Below are 14627 nucleotides of genomic sequence, written 5' to 3'. Positions count from 1 at the left end.
CCATCCCCTTTATTAATTTTGTTGCCCTCCTTTGTACTCTCTCTAGTTCCATTATATCCTTCTTGAGCACTGGTGCCCAAAACTGGACACAGTACTCCATGTGCGGTCTAACTAGGGATTTGTACAGAGGCAGTATAATGTTCTCATCATGTGTATCCAGACCTCTTTTAATGCACCCCATGATCCTGTTTGCCTTGGCAGCTGCTGCCTGGCACTGGCTGCTCCAGGTAAGTTTATCATTACTATAGTGTTATATAAGCCATATACTGAATACTAATAAATAAGGTTTATAAATTATAATGTTTCTTTCTTTTAAAAATTAAGTTTTAATGTGAAGCACAAAACATACTGAAGAGCTCCAACCATGAAATAGACCTGTCTCAGATTCTGGAATCACACCACTCTTTATGCAATTACAATCTTTGCTACAATCTGCATCTTGATAGGTCCACTGGCACATTGAAAGCATGCACGAGATTTCCAGCAGTCCGAACAAGACGCGGATTTTATGAAGTATGTCAATCATGCTCAGAAAGGTGTGAGTAGATGGCCCGAGGCAGAACTAGACAGGGAGTTGAGACACTCTACCGCAATAGTTCTGCTTTGCTAGCATATGCAGTGAAGAACTTTTGAACTTTAATTTTAAAAGGCAGAAATGTTATTGTGCTACTGAAAGCCCTTATTACAATACAGGATCAGGCATTTATAACATACTATAGTGGCGGTGTTGGACAGTTATGGGCACTCGTAGGTACATCCCTTTAAGATTAAATTTCTGCCAAATTCAAGTCTAGGAGTTTCTGATTATTAAAAAATTTTATACTGATAGATAACTGGTAGCTGGGGCACTCAACAGTGCCCTTGATGCAAAGATTTTGCACATTGTAAATGATCCATACTGGACATTTTAAATGAGCTCAATTAAGAACAGCATCTAATTAATGTATTTTCATGGCTAGAAATGGCTCAGCATTGAAGAGCTTTGATATCTGTGAAGTTATATCTGACACAGCCTTGATATCAATAAGACCTAAAGAAGGCTATGGAATTCTACGAGTTAAAGGCTTCTTAGAACTTTAAGCATCTATGCAGTACTCTATATCAATTTAATTGCGGTAAAAAAGGCTAAGAAAGATATTTAAAGGCTAAAAAAAAGAGGTTTGGAAACGGAAACCATTGACCCTTAAGGGTATGTGTCCACGTTCAGGATTGCATGAGGATTTGGTCAGGATTTTACATCAGTATTTGTAAGCCAAAACCAGGAGTGGAACAATCAGAGGAAAAGTATAATAGAAACACATGCACCACTTCTGTATTTATCACCCACTCCTGGTTTTGGCTTACAAATACTGATGGAAAATCCTGACCAAATCCTGATGCAATCCTGAACGTGGAAACATACCCATAGTCTTGGGTAGCACAATCAGGCACTATAAATGTTTAGATCATTGGTGGAGGTCAGTAGAAGAAATCCTCACATCATGAGTAAAGGTGCTGAGCGCAACAGAAACGCATGCATATGCTTATCTATGGACTATTGATGTACGTGAAGATAATTTAATCATAATTATAATAAAATTGAAGATTTTATAGCATTGAGCTGAATTTCTTCTGCTACATTCTGATCATCATCATCAGTGGCAGCGATGTTCATTCCATGCTCCGAAGAGACTAGGCATTTGCGTTGTTGAGCTGGCTTCTTTCCTTTTTCTAATTTAGCAGCCACATTGTTATTAATTTGTTGATTGAAGAGACAAAAAAGTCTTTATTCTTTAAAATAAATATTGCATCCAGGCAAACATCTTTTACAGGAAACAGGTGTATTTGGTAGGTGAAATACATTTTAAAAGTATACTGGGGAAAAAAATATTAAAATGTTTAAAAAGATTTTTAATGCATCTTATTAAACTGAATATGCTTTTTGTATTCAGATTCTGAGCTGATCTTGAAGGGAAATGGAAATGAGTTAAGTGCACTGAGTTGTAGTGTTGTTTGTATAAATGATTGTAGATATTGCATTAAGTAATGTGAAATCCCGGTAAAATGTTTACCCTGTTTCATTACCATAAGTTGTTCTTATTTTCATATAAATACAAATCTAAAAAACAATAAAAAAAATCTCAAATTTGGATTGAAATATATTGACTAAAAAGGCTTTAGAAATTTTAACATCTTTCTTTTGCAGAAGTAGGAACATGCTATGTTGAGGAGACAGATTTGATTACTTATGTCACTCCTGAAGGACACTGACCTGTTTGAAGAACCCTTATATTCTGGCCTGACACCTAAAATAACTAGGTGTCCAAAGGTGTTAGTGGCAATCAGGGGTGTAAAAAGGAGTACCGTATTTTCCGGCATATTAGACGACTGGGTGTATAAGACAACCCCCCAACTTTTCCAGTTAAAATATAAAATCTTCTTAAAAGTCGGGGGTCTTCTTATACGCCGTATGTCATCTTATAGGGCCGGTGAATATGTGCCTTTTGGCGTGGGGAGTGGTCCCAATGACGAAGAGAGGGGGCGTCTCACAGTAAAGTGTGAGTGGAGTATATCCCCCTATTACCTCATTGCAGCAGCTTGGGGGTCTCTGTGCTGGGAGCGGCAGCTCCTCTTCGTGCCGTGGGTGCTCTGTGCTGTGGGGCGGCGGTGCATCTGTGGGGCGGTGGCGGCGCATCTTCTTGCAGCGTCGGGGCTCCTCCGGCATCTCCTTCAGGCCCGGAGGCACCGGCAGCCCCATTGCTCTGATGCGGTGGCCTCCGGGAAAATGGCCGCTGCTCAGATTCAGATCTCGTCTCCCGAGATCTCGGGAGACGAGATCTGAATCTGAGCAGCGGCCATTTTCCCGGAGGCTGCGATGTGGTGGCCTCCGGGAAAATGGCCGCTGGGGGCGGCACATGCTCAGATTCAGATCTCGTCTCCCGTTTCCCATTTTCCAATTTTCCCGGAGGATCCTGCTGATTTCCCTCCATCCTTGCTTGTTAGCAAAAAAGTGGTTAGATTGTGGTTATCCTGCAGAAGAAATCTGAGAACTTTGAAATGCATTGAAAATAAACTGCACAGTTACCCCTACACCGAATGTTAGTATTATTTGTGGACACACCACAAGCAGCGCAGGCTACCCATATCTCCAGGTATCTCACTACATTGGCAGAAGGTAGTTTTCACAGGTTCTCACTATCTTAAAATGAAGTGGTAGGTCCAACCATGATCAAGGCTTCTCTTTCAATGATCTGACAAGCAGTGGTGCAGTATGTTCGTCTTTTTGAGCACCACTATACAGACATCATCATCACTGTCCGGATTGGGACTCATAATTTAAATTTCTTATCAGTATGTCTTTGGAGTGTGGAAGAAACCTGGAGAACCTTGGAGAAAACTCATGCAAACACGGGTAGAACATACAAACTCCTTGTAGATGTTTTCCTTGAAGGGACTTAAATCCAGGAACCCACTGAGCCAACATGCTGCCCGTAATATCACTATCATCTTTGTAAGTTTCGAGACAATGGTGTTCTTCATGAAATCTAATTGTCTGCATGAAACTTTTACAACTTATGTAACTGAATAACCACAAGCAACATGTACTTGTATATACAGCTCTACATAAAAAGAAGAAAATGAATGTAGAGAGTATATCAATTATAACTAAGAATAAACTATACTACAAAATATCAGTAGTATTAAGCATGGCTAAGAACTTGACCACCAACAAACTGGTGTCAAGCCTATGTTTCCAAAACCATATGGGAGAGAAATGGAACCTGAGAGCATCCTCTGAGTGTTTCTTCTTCCTGTGTTGCTATAAATGAATTGTAAAGTTCCCCTCTGTACAAATAATATTTTTACTTTTTTCAATTTATCCTTGACAAATGAGGACCTTATCTACAAAATGCGTTAGTAAACTTTGCCTTTTGGACCTTTGAGCAGCTTTTCAGACTCTAAATAGTCAGCACAAGTGGCACCAGAACCTTTTTTTCGGGATTTTGACTCCTAGAAAAGTATTGATTGAAGAAAGTAGGAACATTATACAGTACAGACCAAAAGTTTGGACACACCTTCTCATTTAAAGATTTTTCTGTATTTTCATGACTATGAAAATTGTAAATTCACACTGAAGGCATCAAAACTATGAATTAACACTTGTGGAATTTTATACTTAACAAAAAAGTGTGAAAGAACTGAAAATATGTCTTATATTCTAGGTTCTTCAAAGCAGCCATCTTTTGCTTTGATGACTGCTTTATTATTATTATTATTATTATTATTATTATTATTATTATTTATTTATATAGCACCATTAATTCCATGGTGCTGTACATGAGAAATGGGTTACATACAGGGTTATAGATATAACACTCTTGGCATTCTCTTGATGAGCTTCAAGAGGGTGTCACCGGGAATGGTCTTCCAACAATCTTGAAGGAGTTCCCAGAGATGCTTAGCACTTGTTGGCCCTTTTGCCTTCACTCTGCGGTCCAGCTTACCCCAAACCATCTTGATTGGGTTCAGGTCTGATGACTGTGGAGGCCAGGTCATCTGGCGCCGCACCCCATCACTCTCCTTCTTGGTCAAATAGTGCTTACACAGCCTGGAGGTGTGTTTGGGGTCATTGTCCTGTTGAAAAATAAATGATGGTCCAACTAAATGCAAACTGGATGGAATAGCATGCCGCAGCAAGATGCTGTGGTAGCCATGCTGGTTCAGTATGCCTTCAATTTTGAATAAATCCGCAACAGTGTCACCAGGAAAGCACCCCCACACCATCACACCTCCTCCTCCATGCTTCACGGTGGGAACCAGGCATGTAGAGTCCATCCGTTCACCTTTTCTGCATCGCACACGGTGGTTGGAACTAAAGATCTCAAATTTAGACTCATCAGACCAAAGCACAGATTTCAACTGGTCTATTGTCCATTCCTTGTGTTCTTTAGCCCAAACAAGTCTCTTCTGCTTGTTGCCTGTCCTTTGCAGTGGTTTTCTAGCAGCTATTTTACCATGAAGGCCTGCTGCACAAAGTCTTTTCTTAACAGTTGTTGTAGAGATGTGTCTGCTGCTAGAACTCTGTGTGGCATTGACCTGGTCTCTAATCTGAGCTGCTGTTAACCTGCGATTTCTGAGGCTGGTGAATCGGATAAACTTATCCTCAGAAGCAGAGGTGACTCTTGGTCTTCCTTTCCTGGGGCCGTCTTCATGTGAGCCAGTTTCTTTGTAGCTCTTGATGGTTTTTGCAACTGCACTTGGGGACACTTTCAAAGTTTCCCAATTTTTCAGACTGACTGACCTTCATTTCTTAAAGTAATGATGGCCACTCGTCTTACTTTACTTAGCTGCTTTTTTCTTGCCATAATACAAATTCTAACAGTCTATTCAGTAGGACTATCAGCTGTGTATCCACCAGACTTCTGCACAACTCAACTGATGGTCCCAACGCCATTTATAAGGCAAGAAATCCCACTTATTAAACCTGACGGGGCACATCTGTGAAGTGAAAACCATTCCCGGTGACTACCTCTTGAAGCTCATCAAGAGAATGCCAAGGGTATGCAAAGCAGTCATCAAAGCAAAAGGTGGCTACTTTGAAGAACCTAGAATATAAGACATATTTTCAGTTGTTTCACACTTTTTTGTTAAGTATATAATTCCACATGTGTTAATTCATAGTTTTGATGCCTTCAGTATGAATGTACAATTTTCATAGTCATGAAAATACAGAAAAATCTTTAAATGAGAAGGTGTGTCCAAACTTTTGGCCTGTACTGTATGTCTGGAGAAGAGCTATACAATTCATTTTTACATACATAAGGAGATAACATGCTCACAGAATGGTTTTTGGCTCCTTCTTTCCTGGATATAATTTTGGATATAGTTAGGATTGATACTGATTTTTGGTGTCCAGATTCCTTTGGTTGTTTAGCAGTATAGTTCATTCCTGGTTTGATTGAAATAACTTCTAGATTTCTTTTCTTCTGATTTACGTAGAGTTGTAAATATGAGAGCATGCAGTTTGCGGTTATTTATAGTTCTTGCGATAATACACACATGGGTAGCTAGTGCGTCACTATGTGCAGCTGTTTTGTAAAAGTGGCAGCACTAGTGTAATTTTCACTAAACCTAAATATCTGTAATTTTCTTCCTCTGCCCTATTGAATTTTAAGTAAAACTGCATAAATGGACTATAAATTCGGCAACTTTTAAAAAAAGATAACGGATCAAAAAGAAAGTCAGTAGTTTAAAAGTATGCTGGGCATTATTTTTCCTGTGTAGATTTTGAAAACTTTATATGTGAACTTTGAGCATAAGTTGACTTATTGAACAGTAGGTATGATATTACATTCCATAAACAATTCAGTATGTACAGATGCATGAGAGTCTTGAAGCAAAGACGAGAAACATTGTTTGTGCCCGTCTAATCTTCGATCGTTGGTGTTTAACTCAGATTTCCTTTCCAAGTTGCAGTAAGGTTGAATGGGTTAAGAAATGCTAAATTAATAGTATAGTGTTGTCCAACATCCATCTTCTGCTACCGGTAGAGCTTTCGTCAGATCTTTTATTTATATCAATGCTTGATCTGCTACACGATTTCAGTGATCTTTTCCCAGCAGTGTATAAGACGCTTCAGTAGGCAAAGGGTCTTGAACCCATTAATTAAATTATGTTTGTCTTTTATGATGACATAAAAGTTTAAATCTACTGTAATAACTAAATAGAAAATAGATTATGTTTTTATAGTGTTAAATTAATATCCAAAAATGATATATTAAGAGGAATCATTATTGAAATAATATATTTTTATTCTTTAGTTAAACATGAAATAAATATTTAGCTATGAGTTAGATTTGCAGATTTGAAGATCTAGGAAAAAAATCAACATGACACTGATGCATTTCAGGCTCAGTACATTTTAATAATAATTTTAAAACGTTATATAATAGATATGGTTTTTATCTAAAACAGTAAAGACAACATTGTTCCTTTCTATTTACTTACAGTATGACAAAGACATGCTAAAATGAGATTTTTTGCTGTGTTCTGACCAAAATGTGTAGTCAACAGCAGAAGACGCAGTTCCATACTGGGGGGGTACAATTGGCAAAGTAAACAGATGACACTCCACACCCCATTTGACGCTGTATCAACAGCTTCCAACTTCACAGTTTCCGGCGGGTGATAAGCCACTTTACATTTTGCACCCTGGGATGAAGGTGATTATTCAGCCATTCCTATATTACTTATCTCTTTTATATTCATAGTCAACATACCGAATTATGGCTCTAGATGCTGTGCTGCAGGCGTTCAGTGTAACCATGTGCTTTGCGTATGCTACAGATATGGCTGATCGTTATGGGAGATATGAAATCTGGACAATGAGGACATTTTATCTGCAAAATGAGGAATGTTTTTGTACATTTGCTACAAATCTTAGTCAATCAGAGAGACATTTGCTACAAATCTTAGTCAATCAGAGAGTGGAGTATAATTTGTGGCTTAAGATACATCATATCTCGTCATGAATTACGTGAGCTGTGGTGCCACGCTCCCATCCTGCCCCATGTCTGTTCATTTTGCCAGTACGGGGCGAAACTATAGTGAAAACAACAAAAGTCATAACATTTTTGCCCAACCTCAAGTTTCACAAAATTTTTCTGCTTCCCAAAGTATTTTAAGTCACACTTTTGTTTACATTTTAGCGAATCGGTACCTACATATTTTAGAAATGAGACACTGGAGTGTCCAGTTTTAGTGGAGTGATAACTTTACATGCCATCCCTCTTTATTTATTGTCTATGAGACTGAGAGAGGTAAGTATCTTCGAGACCCGAGTGATCAGCAAGTCATCACCTATGTTGTGAAATTGGGGCAACCCCTTTATATACCATTGTTTTAATTTGAGAATTTGGACTTTGTTTTCTAAACTGCTTTAACCAAATACTGAGTGCTGATTTTCGCATGTAGTTGTCCTTCATTGTACTTGTGCATTTTCATAGAAACTCTCACGACTGAAAATAATTGAGTTGTTTGAACCATTTTACAACGTAACAAAGGCAAAGTAAATAGGAACCAACTACTTCTCCGTCCTCTGACAAATGACAAATACAATGTTCTGAGCTCATGTAAGCTGAAGCTTACTCAATTTTACTATTGGTTTTGCTGGCAATCCAAAACTAGCATTTATTACAAGTTAGTACAATCACACTCGGAATAATACTACACAATTGTGCTTTATAATTGGCAAAAATATATAGGAAGCTTTTTAATTATTATTATTATAATATTTGAATAGTATGTGGATGTGCAGTATAGAGTTGCGGCCACTATCAGAAGACAGAACAGCTCCTCAATTGAATAGTTCCACCCAGTGGCCGTTGCTGCCGATATCGAGAAAGTTGAATGGCGGGGATGCCAGGTGTCGAACCCCAACTGATCAGACATTGATGACCTTTCCTAAAGAAATGTCTTCAAAGACAAAGTAGTGGACAGCCTCTTTAAAATGTCGTAGCGCTAGTTAGTGGAGATGAGCAATTCTCTTGAAGTTTGAATTTTCCAAAGAAATTTGTTTCAAGGCTAATCAATTTCCAGGAAAGCCTCTGACGTGAAAAATGTTAATGACACCATTCTCTTTTTCTCACATGCTAATTTTCTTCACTGTTGTGCTGTCTCGCACTATCTGTACAGTTTCTTCAGTATTTTATGATTTTTCCCTTATTGCCATGGTTCAGCTGTGAGCTGTGGAATCCTCCCAATATCCAAATTCACTGCAAAATGTCCGCTGCATTCCCTGCTTCTGCTTTTATACAGGCTATAAAAGTTTCTCCTGATTGGCTGTGATTTGGTTACATCAAGGCACTATGGGATAGCCTGCAAATACAATTTTTTCCTGGTGGATGCAATCTTCTGCAATAGGTGAAATAGCGGCGCCATCATAGGTAATTCGCATGAAGAATATCACAATTGTTCAAATTTCTCAAGCTCATGAAACTCCTAAAAAATTTGCACACATTTGATTTGCATCAAATTAATTTGCTCATCTCTACCAGTTAGCAATATTCACTCTTAACATCATGGCATATGTAATAAAAAATTGTTTTAATTTCTCCATGTTCATATAAAATCCAACCATACAACTAGTTAATCTGCTGCAGTCCTGTGGACGTGAAGCGTAGAAAGATCTTTTAACTACTGTGGATCATATTTCTTCTCACACATGCTTACAGTCCATATGGCAGTCGTGGCTGGTAATGTCTAATTTGCTTGAAGGCATGTGGCTAGCTGAAAACTACAGACAGTTGTGGATTTAGACAGATGGTATTTATAAATCTTGCGAATATGGGTAAATTCGTCAGGGTTACAACCTGCGCGGTGCTTAGAAGCAAAATAGAGGAGTGGAGATCATTTTATTTTTAATTCCGCTTTAATGTAACAGCAATTAACATAAGTCCCTCCAGGAATTCCTTCTGTTAATAACTTTGTGCAAAATTATGCATTGCAATTGTGTCGTTAGGTCAATGTGTTATAATATCTTGTAAGTCCATCTGTCATTTGCAACTCACAGAACATTTTACAATGCAGATAGATTTCATTTAGGAAATTATGGGAGCAGTTAGTAGTGAGTAATTCAGTATGAGCCAAAGAAGCCATTGGAGGAAAATACACAAAACTAATGCTACATTTTCTAGTGCTAATGATAATTTGATCAAAATCAGTACCAAGTAAGAAGAACATATGATAGATAGATAGATAGATAGATAGATAGATAGATAGATAGATAGCAAAAAGAAAGCACAGCAGCACTATGTATAAGATTAGGCCATGTGAAAACACAGAAAAACATTAAAAACATAATTTTTTTTTTAAACTTACGGAAATGAATGAAAATGAAGGTTCTTAGCACATAAATTGGCCAATTCATGTAGGTCCATCAACCATGGCAAGGTGACCTCCCTCTGACGGGTCCTACTCTACTGTACATGCCTTCTCTTGGACTATCAACCTACAATATTGGATACTCATGTCTGCTCCTGGGTTTAGCCTACAATTTACGGGCAAGTAGAGCTGATTACGGCCATCTGCAGGTCAATGGGAAGAGTGCAGAATCAGGCTGGATGCAGCAAACATCCAATAGTTAAATATAGTGTGAACATGTGCAAGCTGCCAGACTTCATTATATAGAAAAAAGAAAGCACGGAAGCACTATGTATAAGATTAGGCCATGTGAAAACACAGAAAAACATTAAAAACATAATTTAGATTTTACTACTGAAAAAAATGTTTCAAATTTTTTTTTTTTTAAACTTACGGAAACTTACGGAAATGAATGAAAATGAAGACCTCCCTCTGATGGGTCCTACTCTACTGTACATGCCTTCTCTAAGACTATCAACCTACAATATTGGACACTAATGTCTGCTTTTTGTAGATAGATAGATAGATAGATAGATAGATAGATAGATAGATAGATAGCTCTTCTGCTTTTTTAGATAAATAGGTCAATAAATTAGGAGGACTTGGGGAATAATACACTGCTAAAGCACATACTAAATAAGTTATTTGAAAACAGAATATGAAATAATTTATTTACTATTGTCTGCAGGTGCCATATAAACTAATGGCAGATATATTGAGTCCTGACTCCTGGGCCACTGGTTACACCTCGAATAGTACAAAAATACCTATTCCGTTATTAATGATACCCTATATGGGAAATCCACTTTACAGTTTCTGATTGGAGCATCCCAATACACAATAGCAGGACCAATATTTGTGCCAATTTCAACAGCCCGATCTGAAAATGTTGCACTTTTGTTTCTGGTGGACCTTCATGGTTATATAGAGGATAATCACTGGACTTATTACTATATCCACGGTGTTTATTTTAAATGAGCTATTCTATATTATGTTGTTCACTTAACAGAACATACATAAATCTACAGATGTACTAGACCAGTGGCCCCAACCAGTGGCTTCATGAGACACATATGGTTTATAAGATCCCTCTGTCTGGTCTCCTAACCGGCGGTTAGGGTATGTGCACACGTTGCGGATTTCTTGCAGAAAATTCCTGAAGAAAACCGGAAATTTTCTGCAAGAAATCCGCATTTTTTTTTTGCGTTTTTTTTCCGTTTTTTTCGCGGTTTTTTAGCATTCTGCAAGCGTAATTAGCTTGCAGAATGCTAAAGTTTTCCAAGCGATCTGTAGCATCGCTTGGAAAACTGACTGACAGGTTGGTCACACTTGTCAAACATAGCGTTTGACAAGTGTGACCAACTTTTTACTATAGATGCAGCTTATGCAGCATCTATAGTAAAAGATAGAATGTTTAAAAATAATAAAAAAAATGCTTATACTCACCCAGACATCTCCTCAGCGGCCGTCCGGCTCCTCTTCTAGCTGGTCTGTGCGCACAGGACCTCCCGTGACGTCACGGTCACGTGAGCGGTCACATGACCGCTCACGACCAATCACAGGACAGTGACGTCATTCGGCGAGGTCCTTCAGCGCACACCAGCTACAGGAACCGAACGGCAGCGTGCGAGGAGGCGGGAATACATCGAGGGTGAGTATAGGACTGTTTATTATTTTATTTCTTATTTTTTGACCAATTATATGGTGCCCAGTGCGTGGAGGAGAGTCTCCTCTCCTCCACCCTGGGTACCAACCGCATATAATCTGCTTACTTCCCGCATGGTGTGCACAGCCCCGTGCGGGAAGTAAGCAGATCAATGGACCCCTAGGTGTGCGGAATCCCTGCAATTCCGCATTTTTAATGAACATGTTGCTTTTTTTTCCGCTATGCGATTTTTTCGCGGAAAAAATCGCAACATTTGCACAAAAAATGCGGAATACCCTGTAAATAATAGGAGGCTTATGTAAGCGTTTTTTTTCGCGTTTTTATCACGTTTTTATAGCGAAAAAACGCGAAAAAAACGCTAACAATCCTGAACGTGTGCACATGGCCTTAAAGTTAAATTTGTCCCACAAGGGACAAGGTATATGTTGATAAGACTATAGAAATCTTTGTCCCACAAGGGATACAATGTTGATAAGACTATAGAAATCAAGTGGATATGTATAGGCAAATTAAAATACAAGAAAAAATAATTACTAAAAATATATATAGATTGTACTTTTGAGATCTCTATCTATCTGGTCACATGAATGGTGACTGTAATCTACAATACACGTCATGGAATGTACACAAGATGTAAAGATGTCTTGTCCTGCAGTAAATACCCTAAATATCAGCAGGAGACAAAACATTATACCGGAATCTTCTCTTTGTGTTACAACAAACTTCTGTAAGAACTTGAGTCTCTGAGACACGAAGACATTATAATAAGTAAGTTTATGTCTGTATTGAAGTCTTTTTTCCACTGTTTATATCTGTACATAAGACCAAAAATTTCCCCAGAACATATGAAGGGAAAAAGAGGCATAGGCTATAAATTTAAAAACCAATTTTAATGAACATAATTAAAAAATACAAAATATGTAGAAAAAAGGGTCGCTGTGGAACATCTCCCACCAGGACAGTTATTTGTAAGTTCATTATTGTTTGTCTACAATGGCGTGCCATATGCTTACACACTGCATTGTAGTATATAGAGAAATCTATCAGATGTAGCATTAGAGCACTTTAGATTGGGCAAGTCATGGGTTACTACTGAGGCTAATTACACTTGGTACTATAGGAACTGTTGGTTCCTGTCCATTTGATTGTATGTTATATACCTCTTCTAGTACTGGCTTGCTCTTGTAGCAAATTGTTTATTTTTGTATTTTCTGGTGTGGTTATTGTTCCCAGCCATTTTAATGAACTTTACCCTGCTTTTTTCTACATATTTTGTATTTTTTAATTATGTTCATTAAAATTGGTTTTTAAATTTATAGCCTATGCCTCTTTTTCCCTTCATATGTTCTGGGGAAATTTTTGGTCTTATGTCATGATTTTGAGGTGTGCTGGATACCTTTGTGGGACTCTTGATAAAATGTTTATATCTGTAGTAGCTTAGCTTAAATAGTTTCATGGTACATTTATAGGTTATAGCATGAGAGCCAATGATTGTGGTAGCCTCTAAAAGAAGCTTGATGAGTGTAGGCTCCTGTTTAGGCCATGACTTCTTCACAGTTTGGTTTAAGCCTCCAGAATGTGTGACTTTGGGTGCCAAAGTCACACACAAGAAAACATTCTGGAAGCTCTACAAGAAGTAAGAAGTAAGATGTAAAGATTTGTCATCTCTCCATAGAGTCAGGAAGGTTTCGCCATTTTTCTGGAGACTCCTGAATATTCTGGGAGATTCAGCAAGGCAGCATTGTGGCTCAGTGGTTAGCACTGTTTCTTTAGGTTCAGATCCCACCAGGAATAATCTGAAAAGAGTTTGTATGTTCTCCCCGTGTTTGCTCTGGTTACCTCTGGGAAAATAAGGGACTTTAGATTCTGAGCCCTAATGATAACAGTGATGATAATGTCTGTAAGACGCTGCAGTGTATTATTATTATATAAATAAAATGTTTAAAGGGGTTGTTCAATGAACAATGTATATTTTAATCAATACAGCTTGGAATAATAATAATGTCTACAATTTGATTTGTTTAAATAAAATGTTTCTGTGCTGAGATAATCTTATAAATGTGCCCCTGCTGTGTACTGTGTAATGGCTGTATCTGACTATGCAGGAATATGGAACTGATCATACCACAGCTCCTGGGCAGGAGAGGAAGCAAAAGAGAGTATTCAGACAGGACAGCACGGGATCAGATTTAAAACATTTCACTGTTTGTTTTTAAGCGATATTTTACCTAAAAAAAAGAATAAGATGTTATCCCATGCTGTAATGTCTTTTGCTTCCTCCCCTGCTGAGGACCTGTTACTGTACGGTCAGACACAGCCATTACACAGTACACAGCAGGGGCACATTTATAAGATTATCTCAGCACAGGGACATTTTTTAAAAACAGATCCAATTATGGAAGTTATTATTATTCAAAGATCTATTGATTAAAATGATGATTAACATTAACTTTATTCGTGTGAAAACCCCTTTAAGGCTACTTTCACACTAGCGTTAACTGCATACCGTCACAATGCGTCGTTTTGACGAAAAAACGCATCCTGCAAAAGTGTTTGCAGGATGCGTTTTTTCACCATTGATTAACATTAAGCGACGCATTGTGACGGATTGCCACACGTCGCACCCGTCGTGCGACGGATGCGTCGTGCAGTGGCGGACGGTCGGGAGCAAAAAACGCTACATGTAACGTTTTTTGCTCACGACGGTCCGCTTTTTCCGACCGCGCATGCGCGGCCGGAACTCCGCCCCCACCTCCCCGCACTTCCCCGCACCTCACAATGGGGCAGCGGATGCACTGGAAAAATGCATCTGCTGCCCCCATTGTGCGGCGGAGACAACGCTAGCGTCGGGAACGTCGGCCCGACGCACAGCGACTGGGCCGAGCCCGACGCTAGTGTGAAAGTAGCCTACGTAATATATCAATTTTATTTTATAAAACATCTTGTTAGTCTGAATTATAGAAGTTTTCCACTACCAGGCATCCCCAAATGAATCAATCCAGGACCTAAATTACAATAAAAAAAAATATATATACTGTTCCTTTAGCTGCCAGGAGAGTGG

General features: G+C 38.5%; 1 protein-coding gene across 3 annotated transcripts in view; it reads left to right on the top strand.

Annotated features, from left to right (window-relative positions):
- The window catches only part of DPP6 (dipeptidyl peptidase like 6), a 1889424-nt gene that overhangs the window by 1035796 nt on the left and 839001 nt on the right, over positions 1-14627 (top strand). The window lies entirely within an intron of this gene.

This window comes from Ranitomeya variabilis, chromosome 6 (assembly GCF_051348905.1).
Source record: "Ranitomeya variabilis isolate aRanVar5 chromosome 6, aRanVar5.hap1, whole genome shotgun sequence".
Taxonomy (NCBI): Eukaryota; Metazoa; Chordata; class Amphibia; order Anura; family Dendrobatidae; genus Ranitomeya; species Ranitomeya variabilis.
This window is presented reverse-complemented; position numbering and strand designations above follow the sequence as displayed.